The sequence below is a fragment of the Oreochromis aureus genome, linkage group 5 (assembly GCF_013358895.1).
Source record: "Oreochromis aureus strain Israel breed Guangdong linkage group 5, ZZ_aureus, whole genome shotgun sequence".
Lineage (NCBI taxonomy): Eukaryota > Metazoa > Chordata > Actinopteri > Cichliformes > Cichlidae > Oreochromis > Oreochromis aureus.
In genome coordinates this window covers 3,916,595-3,922,443 of record NC_052946.1, presented here as the reverse complement: position 1 = coordinate 3,922,443, position 5,849 = coordinate 3,916,595, and the positions used below count along the sequence as shown (strand labels likewise).

Below are 5,849 nucleotides of genomic sequence, written 5' to 3'. Positions count from 1 at the left end.
TCGTATCGTAACCGGGCTGTGTTCAAGTGCATTGCCAAAGAAATGATTGAACGAGGGCACAGGCGAACATGGCTACAGTGTCAGAGGAAAATCAAGAGCCTCAGAGCCAAGTTTAAAGAAGCTAAAGATATAAACAAACGAAGCGGACGTGGTCGAGTCACCTGCCCGTTTTATGATGAGCTTGACCGTATTTGGGGGGACAAACCCAGCTGTCAGCCAATAGAGCTGATCGATAGCTCCATTGAAACAGCTGAAGAGGAGCCTGAAAGTCCAGGGGCTAGCGCTAGTCCAGCTCCCAGCCTCAACATTGAAAAAGGTAGGCTAACTTGTACCTTGTTGTAGTCATGTGTGGATAATAAAACTGAGTGCAAGTAACGTTACATTAAACGTACTGTATAACACATGTCTAAACACATAACAGAACTGAATAAATTACTGAACAAAAATTGAAAACATTCTATAAGACAGCAATAGCATAATTCTAAATGAAGGCTGAACTACATCAGTTATAACCATGTACATAACTTTTTAATAGGTTGTATGATTGTATTTTCGAAAGGCGCCTGTACACTGGGTGAGGATACTCCTGTGTCACTGACATTTGATTCTGCATCAGACGAAAGTTCTTCATCTGCAGTGAATGCAGATAATTCCATAAAGAAGAATGCACAAACCCGAAGTAAGTAACCCATATATTAAATAGAACATTGTTGTTGCAAACTTTTCATCATCCCATTAGAATAAAAACGTTTTTTCAAAGTAAAGTGTCATGTTGAGACCTCACAAGGCAAACTAATGGAGTTAAATTTTACTCTAGATGCCTAAGCATGGATAAAGCACACATATCTTTTAATTAATACTACTCAGAGGGGCGAGATTGTAATGTAAGACATACTGTAGATTGTACAATGTTTTTTAAATAAAAACCATGATTTGACTCAAATGATCAAATACCCCACAGTCTTAATTTCTGACCTGTACTGTTACAGTGATGTTCTAATTTCTCCAAGGTGCGTACCAGCACTACATATGGAAATTCCCTCTATCCTTCAAACATAAAAATTATCCTTTGGTTGAAGTAACACAAACAATTATTCTCTTTACAGATACATCTGCCAAGAGCAGGAAGAGAAAGTCAAAGATGGAGTCAACTTTGGAAATATTTGCGGACAAGATTACAAGCGCCTTGAAGAATGATGAGTCGGAGCTTCTGTTGAAGATGCAAGCAGCTCAGCATGAGCACGATCTTAAAGTGCTCTCCATGTTGACCCAGCTCATCACACGCCAACAACCACCTTTCTACCAGCAGGCAGTACAGGTTCCACATCTTTACTGCCCAACACAGTCTTCACTCATCCATTCCACTCCATACCCCATGGCTTCAACTCAGTCTCCACCATTTGAGATGTCCAATCAGTCTCTGTCTTTCCAACAAGATTTAGCTCAACCTCTTCCTTTTGGTAATGCCCTTCCACCATCTCACAATCTGGGTCAGCCCTTTAGACCAGAACGACCAAACCCTCGAGATCAGGCTCAGCATGCATCCTTTAACCAGGCCTTTACGTCATCCTACCCTCCTCCAGATGAACAGGATTAAACTACTTTAAGGCATTAGTTTAAATGTTATAAAAAGCAAGTTTTACACATGGTTCACTTAATGTATTTTAAATGGATACTCCAAAAATATTTCAGTTAATGTTATGTTAATATTGTTTTGGAGGGGCTTTACTTTCAATGCAAAATGTTGGTTATTTATCGTTGCATCCAAAAATGCTTTATATTTGTTGTTAGAGATTTTCAGTACTGCTGAAGGACAGTGGGTCTTTCAGATTTAATTTGTGCTTTTCATATGCAAACTTATATGTTTTGAGACAAACAACATTGCAATTTCAGTACACAGAGGAAGAAGTGTACATGTTACACATGTCAAAATAAATATTTTCCATAAAAAAATAACTTTGAATGCTTTACTTTAAATTTTGTGAATGCATCACTTAAACATCAAGCTCAAATTTATTGACAATGAGATGAAACCATGGCTTTTGTGCCTTAACGTTGACTATGAAAAAATTGGGTCAGCACCTCTCTTATTCTTATTGGCTGAACATCTGGTAAGATGCCTCCTTCGGTACCTCTAGAATCACGCAAATCAGCGTTATCAGTTTCATTGTAGGCTTCACCATGTTTTTCACACACATTGTGGAGTGTGCAGCATGCAGCTATTATTGTGGGAACAGTGTGGATGTCCACATCAAGACGTTTCCCAAGGCACCTCCACTGACCCTTAAGTCGGCCAAATGCACACTCCACTGTCATCCTGGCTCTACTGTGTCTCTGGTTGAAGTATTGTTGTTCTTCAGTTAGGGTTCCTGTATCTGCGTATCCCTTCAGCAGCCAGCTTCGCAGGGGATATGCAGGGTCACCGAGCAGCATGACTGGAACTTCAACACCCATGATTTCTTCTGTAACCTAAGATTATGTGAATACAAGGTGACACACATCAACAAGGAAGAATGGTAAAACAATTTTAATTACAATTCACTGTGTTCAAAGATACTGACTGGTGGAAATAGCTTCCCTCTCTCTGCCATTGTGTATATCTCAGAATTCTTGAGAACCCTGGCATCGTGAACGCTTCCTGGCCATCCAGTGTAGATGTTAGTGAAACTGTTGGGAAGACAACGTTGGAGAAACGTGAACATTTTATTTCTACTGTAAATCTGCAAGTATACTTTGAAGCACTGCTCTTCTCTAAAACAGCAATAAGGATTATTATCAGGACATATGTAAACAGCAAAATAAATTCATAACTTAAGGCAAAATTGCGAAACGTAAAGTCCAAAAAAAAGTCTTTATATTACGGGCCATCAGTCAAACAATACTTTTTGGTCTGGGTATGGGTGTCAGAAAATGCAATATATTTTAATAAAATATATGAAATCTGTGAGGTGGGTAGTATAAGTTTTACCTTTTAAGAGTAGTTTTACTTGTAAAAGTAACAGTTCACTACTACATTGAGCAACAGTTGATTACTTATGCAAATTTATAAAGGATCACTCATTTATTTAATAGTAATCATTTAAAAATATGTTACATAAAAAAACAAGTTAAGTGAGTTTAAATGCATAGGGAAACCGATTACTGGAAGCAGGAATGATGTGGGTAATTAGGAGAAAACAGAGAGACTGAAGGAAAACAACACAAAATGTTCATCACACTTATGATCAAACAGTTACTTGCATAATTCTTTAGCCGACTACTTTTTGTCCAGCTCTGTATATACGTTTGAGCCATTCAAATGCATGTTTATTTCCTTTCAATTTTTCATAATTAGTAGATCATAGTATGCTTACCAGAATTGATGGTCGACGACGCCCTGAAGGATGACAGAGTGCCAGCCTTTGCGGTTAAAATAATCACAGTGATTGTCCTCAGGAGCAGTGATGGGAATGTGACTCCCATCTATTGCTCCAGCACACTGTGGGAACCCCCATCACTGTCTGAAGCCTTCAATAACTTGTATCAGGTCATCTCCTCGAGGCCATTTAATGTACTCAGGCATGAGGACATAGCGGACTGCAAAGCAAAATTCATGGACGATGGAACAAACTGGATTTGGCAACTCAGAACAGGTTTGACATGGTCCGATAACATGCGCCTGTTGCCAGCCAATACAGCCCGATTCCAACGCGCTTGCTCACAGGTATGGATTGGCGGAGATGAGTATCCTGTCTAAGCATTCTTGCTGAAAGGAGCTGACAGAGATATTCAAATGTCAAAGGAGTTTGCAAAGAAAAGCGTCTGGACTTCTTTAAGTTGATTGAAGACGTTTCACCTCTCATCCAAGAAGCTTCTTCAGTTCTAAGGTCAAATGGCCGAGAGTCCCAGATTTAAACCCAGTGGGAGTTTCCCCCCAAGGAGGGACAAAGGACCCCCTGGTGATCCTCTAATCACATGCGCCAAGGTGTGAAAGCGGGTGTGGGACCTAATCAGCCCGGGTTTCGGGTGAGCTCATTGTGAAACCTGGCCCCACCTTGTCATGTGAATTCCTGAGGTCAGATGGCCCAGGATGTGAGTGGGCGTTAAGGCGTCTGGGGAGGGAACTCAAAACTGGATTATAGATGGCAGACAGTTGGTGTCGTAAACCACCGCCTCTGTTCAAAGATGGTCGCTCACAGTGGACATAGATGGCCTCTTTCACTCCTCTTTCAAACCATCTGTCCTCTCTGTCCAATATGTGAACATTGGCATCCTCGAAAGAGTGACCTTTATCCTTTAGATGCAGGTGGACTGCTGAGTCTTGTCCCGTGGAGGTGGCTCTTCTATGTTGTGCCATACGCTTGTGAAGTGGCTGTTTGGTCTCTCCAATGTAGAGGTCTGGGCATTCCTCGCTGCACTGTACAGCATACACCACGTTGTTCAGTCTGTGTTTCGGAGTTTTGTCTTTCGGGTGAACCAATTTGTGTCTGAGTGTGTTGCTGGGTCTGAAGTACACTGGGATGTCGTGCTTGGAGAAAACTCTCCTGAGTTTCTCTGATACACCGGCTACATAGGGGATGACAATGTTGTTGCGTCTGTCTTTCTTATCCTCCCTCGCTGGTGTCTGATCTTCTTTTCTGTGCATCTTTGCTGACTTTATGAACGCCCAGTTAGGATAACCGCATGTTTTCAGTGCTTCCTTTACATGTGTGTGTTCCTTCTTTTTTCCCTCAGGCTTAGAGGGAACATGTTCTGCCCGGTGGTGTAGGGTCCTAATTACTCCAAGTTTGTGTTCCAGAGGGTGATGGGAGTCAAAGAGGAGGTACTGGTCCGTGTGTGTGGGCTTCCGGTAAACTTCAATGTTGAGGTTGCCATTCTCTTCAATGTGCACAGCGCAGTCCAGGAAAGGCAAACAGTTATCCTTTGTGTCTTCCCTGGTGAACTTGATGTTTTTATCCACAGCGTTAATGTGTGCAGTGAAGGATTCCACTTCTTGTGTCTTGATTTTGACCCAGGTGTCGTCTACATATCTGTACCAGTGGCTGGGTACTCTCCCTTTAAAAGAGCCAAGAGCCTTTCTTTCCACTTCCTCCATGTAAAGGTTGGCTACAATAGGTGACACAGGGGAGCCCATGGCACAGCCAAGCACGGTCTCCACTGCTTCCGTGGTGGGTAGTCTCTCTCTTCACTTGCATACCCACCACGGAAGCAGTGGAGACCGTCAGAAAACGATTACAAGAAGACAGCTCCTTGGAAGACAGGACCAACTTCACACCCGATCAGATTTGCACACTGTTAGACCTCTGCCTTACCACAACATACTTCAAATACAATGAGGGCTTCTACAGACAAAAACATGGCTGTGCCATGGGCTCCCCTGTGTCACCTATTGTAGCCAACCTTTACATGGAGGAAGTGGAAAGGAAGGCTCTTGGCTCTTTTAAAGGGAGAGTACCCAGCCACTGGTACAGATATGTAGACGACACCTGGGTCAAAATCAAGACACAAGAAGTGGAATCCTTCACTGCACACATTAACGCTGTGGATAAAAACATCAAGTTCACCAGGGAAGACACAAAGGATAACTGTTTGCCTTTCCTGGACTGCGCGGTGCACATTGACAAGGTGGGGCCAGGTTTCACAATGAGCTCACCCGAAACCCGGGCTGATTAGGTCCCACACCCGCTTTCACACCTTGGCGCATGTGATTAGAGGATCACCAGGGGGTCCTTTGTCCCTCCTTGGGGGGAAACTCCCACTGGGTTTAAATCTGGGACTCTCGGCCATTTGACCTTAGAACTGAAGAAGCTTCTTGGATGAGAGGTGAAACGTCTTCAATCAACTTAAAGAAGTCCAGACGCTTTTCTTTG

The 5,849-nt window shown here is 42.6% G+C and overlaps 1 long non-coding RNA gene across 1 annotated transcript; it reads right to left on the bottom strand.

Moving 5' to 3' along the window:
* Positions 1–516: 516 nt before the first annotated feature.
* On the bottom strand, positions 517–3,821 carry LOC120440132. Its single transcript, XR_005612996.1, has 3 exons — positions 3,354–3,821; positions 2,562–2,667; positions 517–2,469 (listed from the first exon to the last, which is right to left on the bottom strand). It is a non-coding gene; the product is annotated as an uncharacterized LOC120440132 (long non-coding RNA).
* Positions 3,822–5,849: the final 2,028 nt, after the last annotated feature.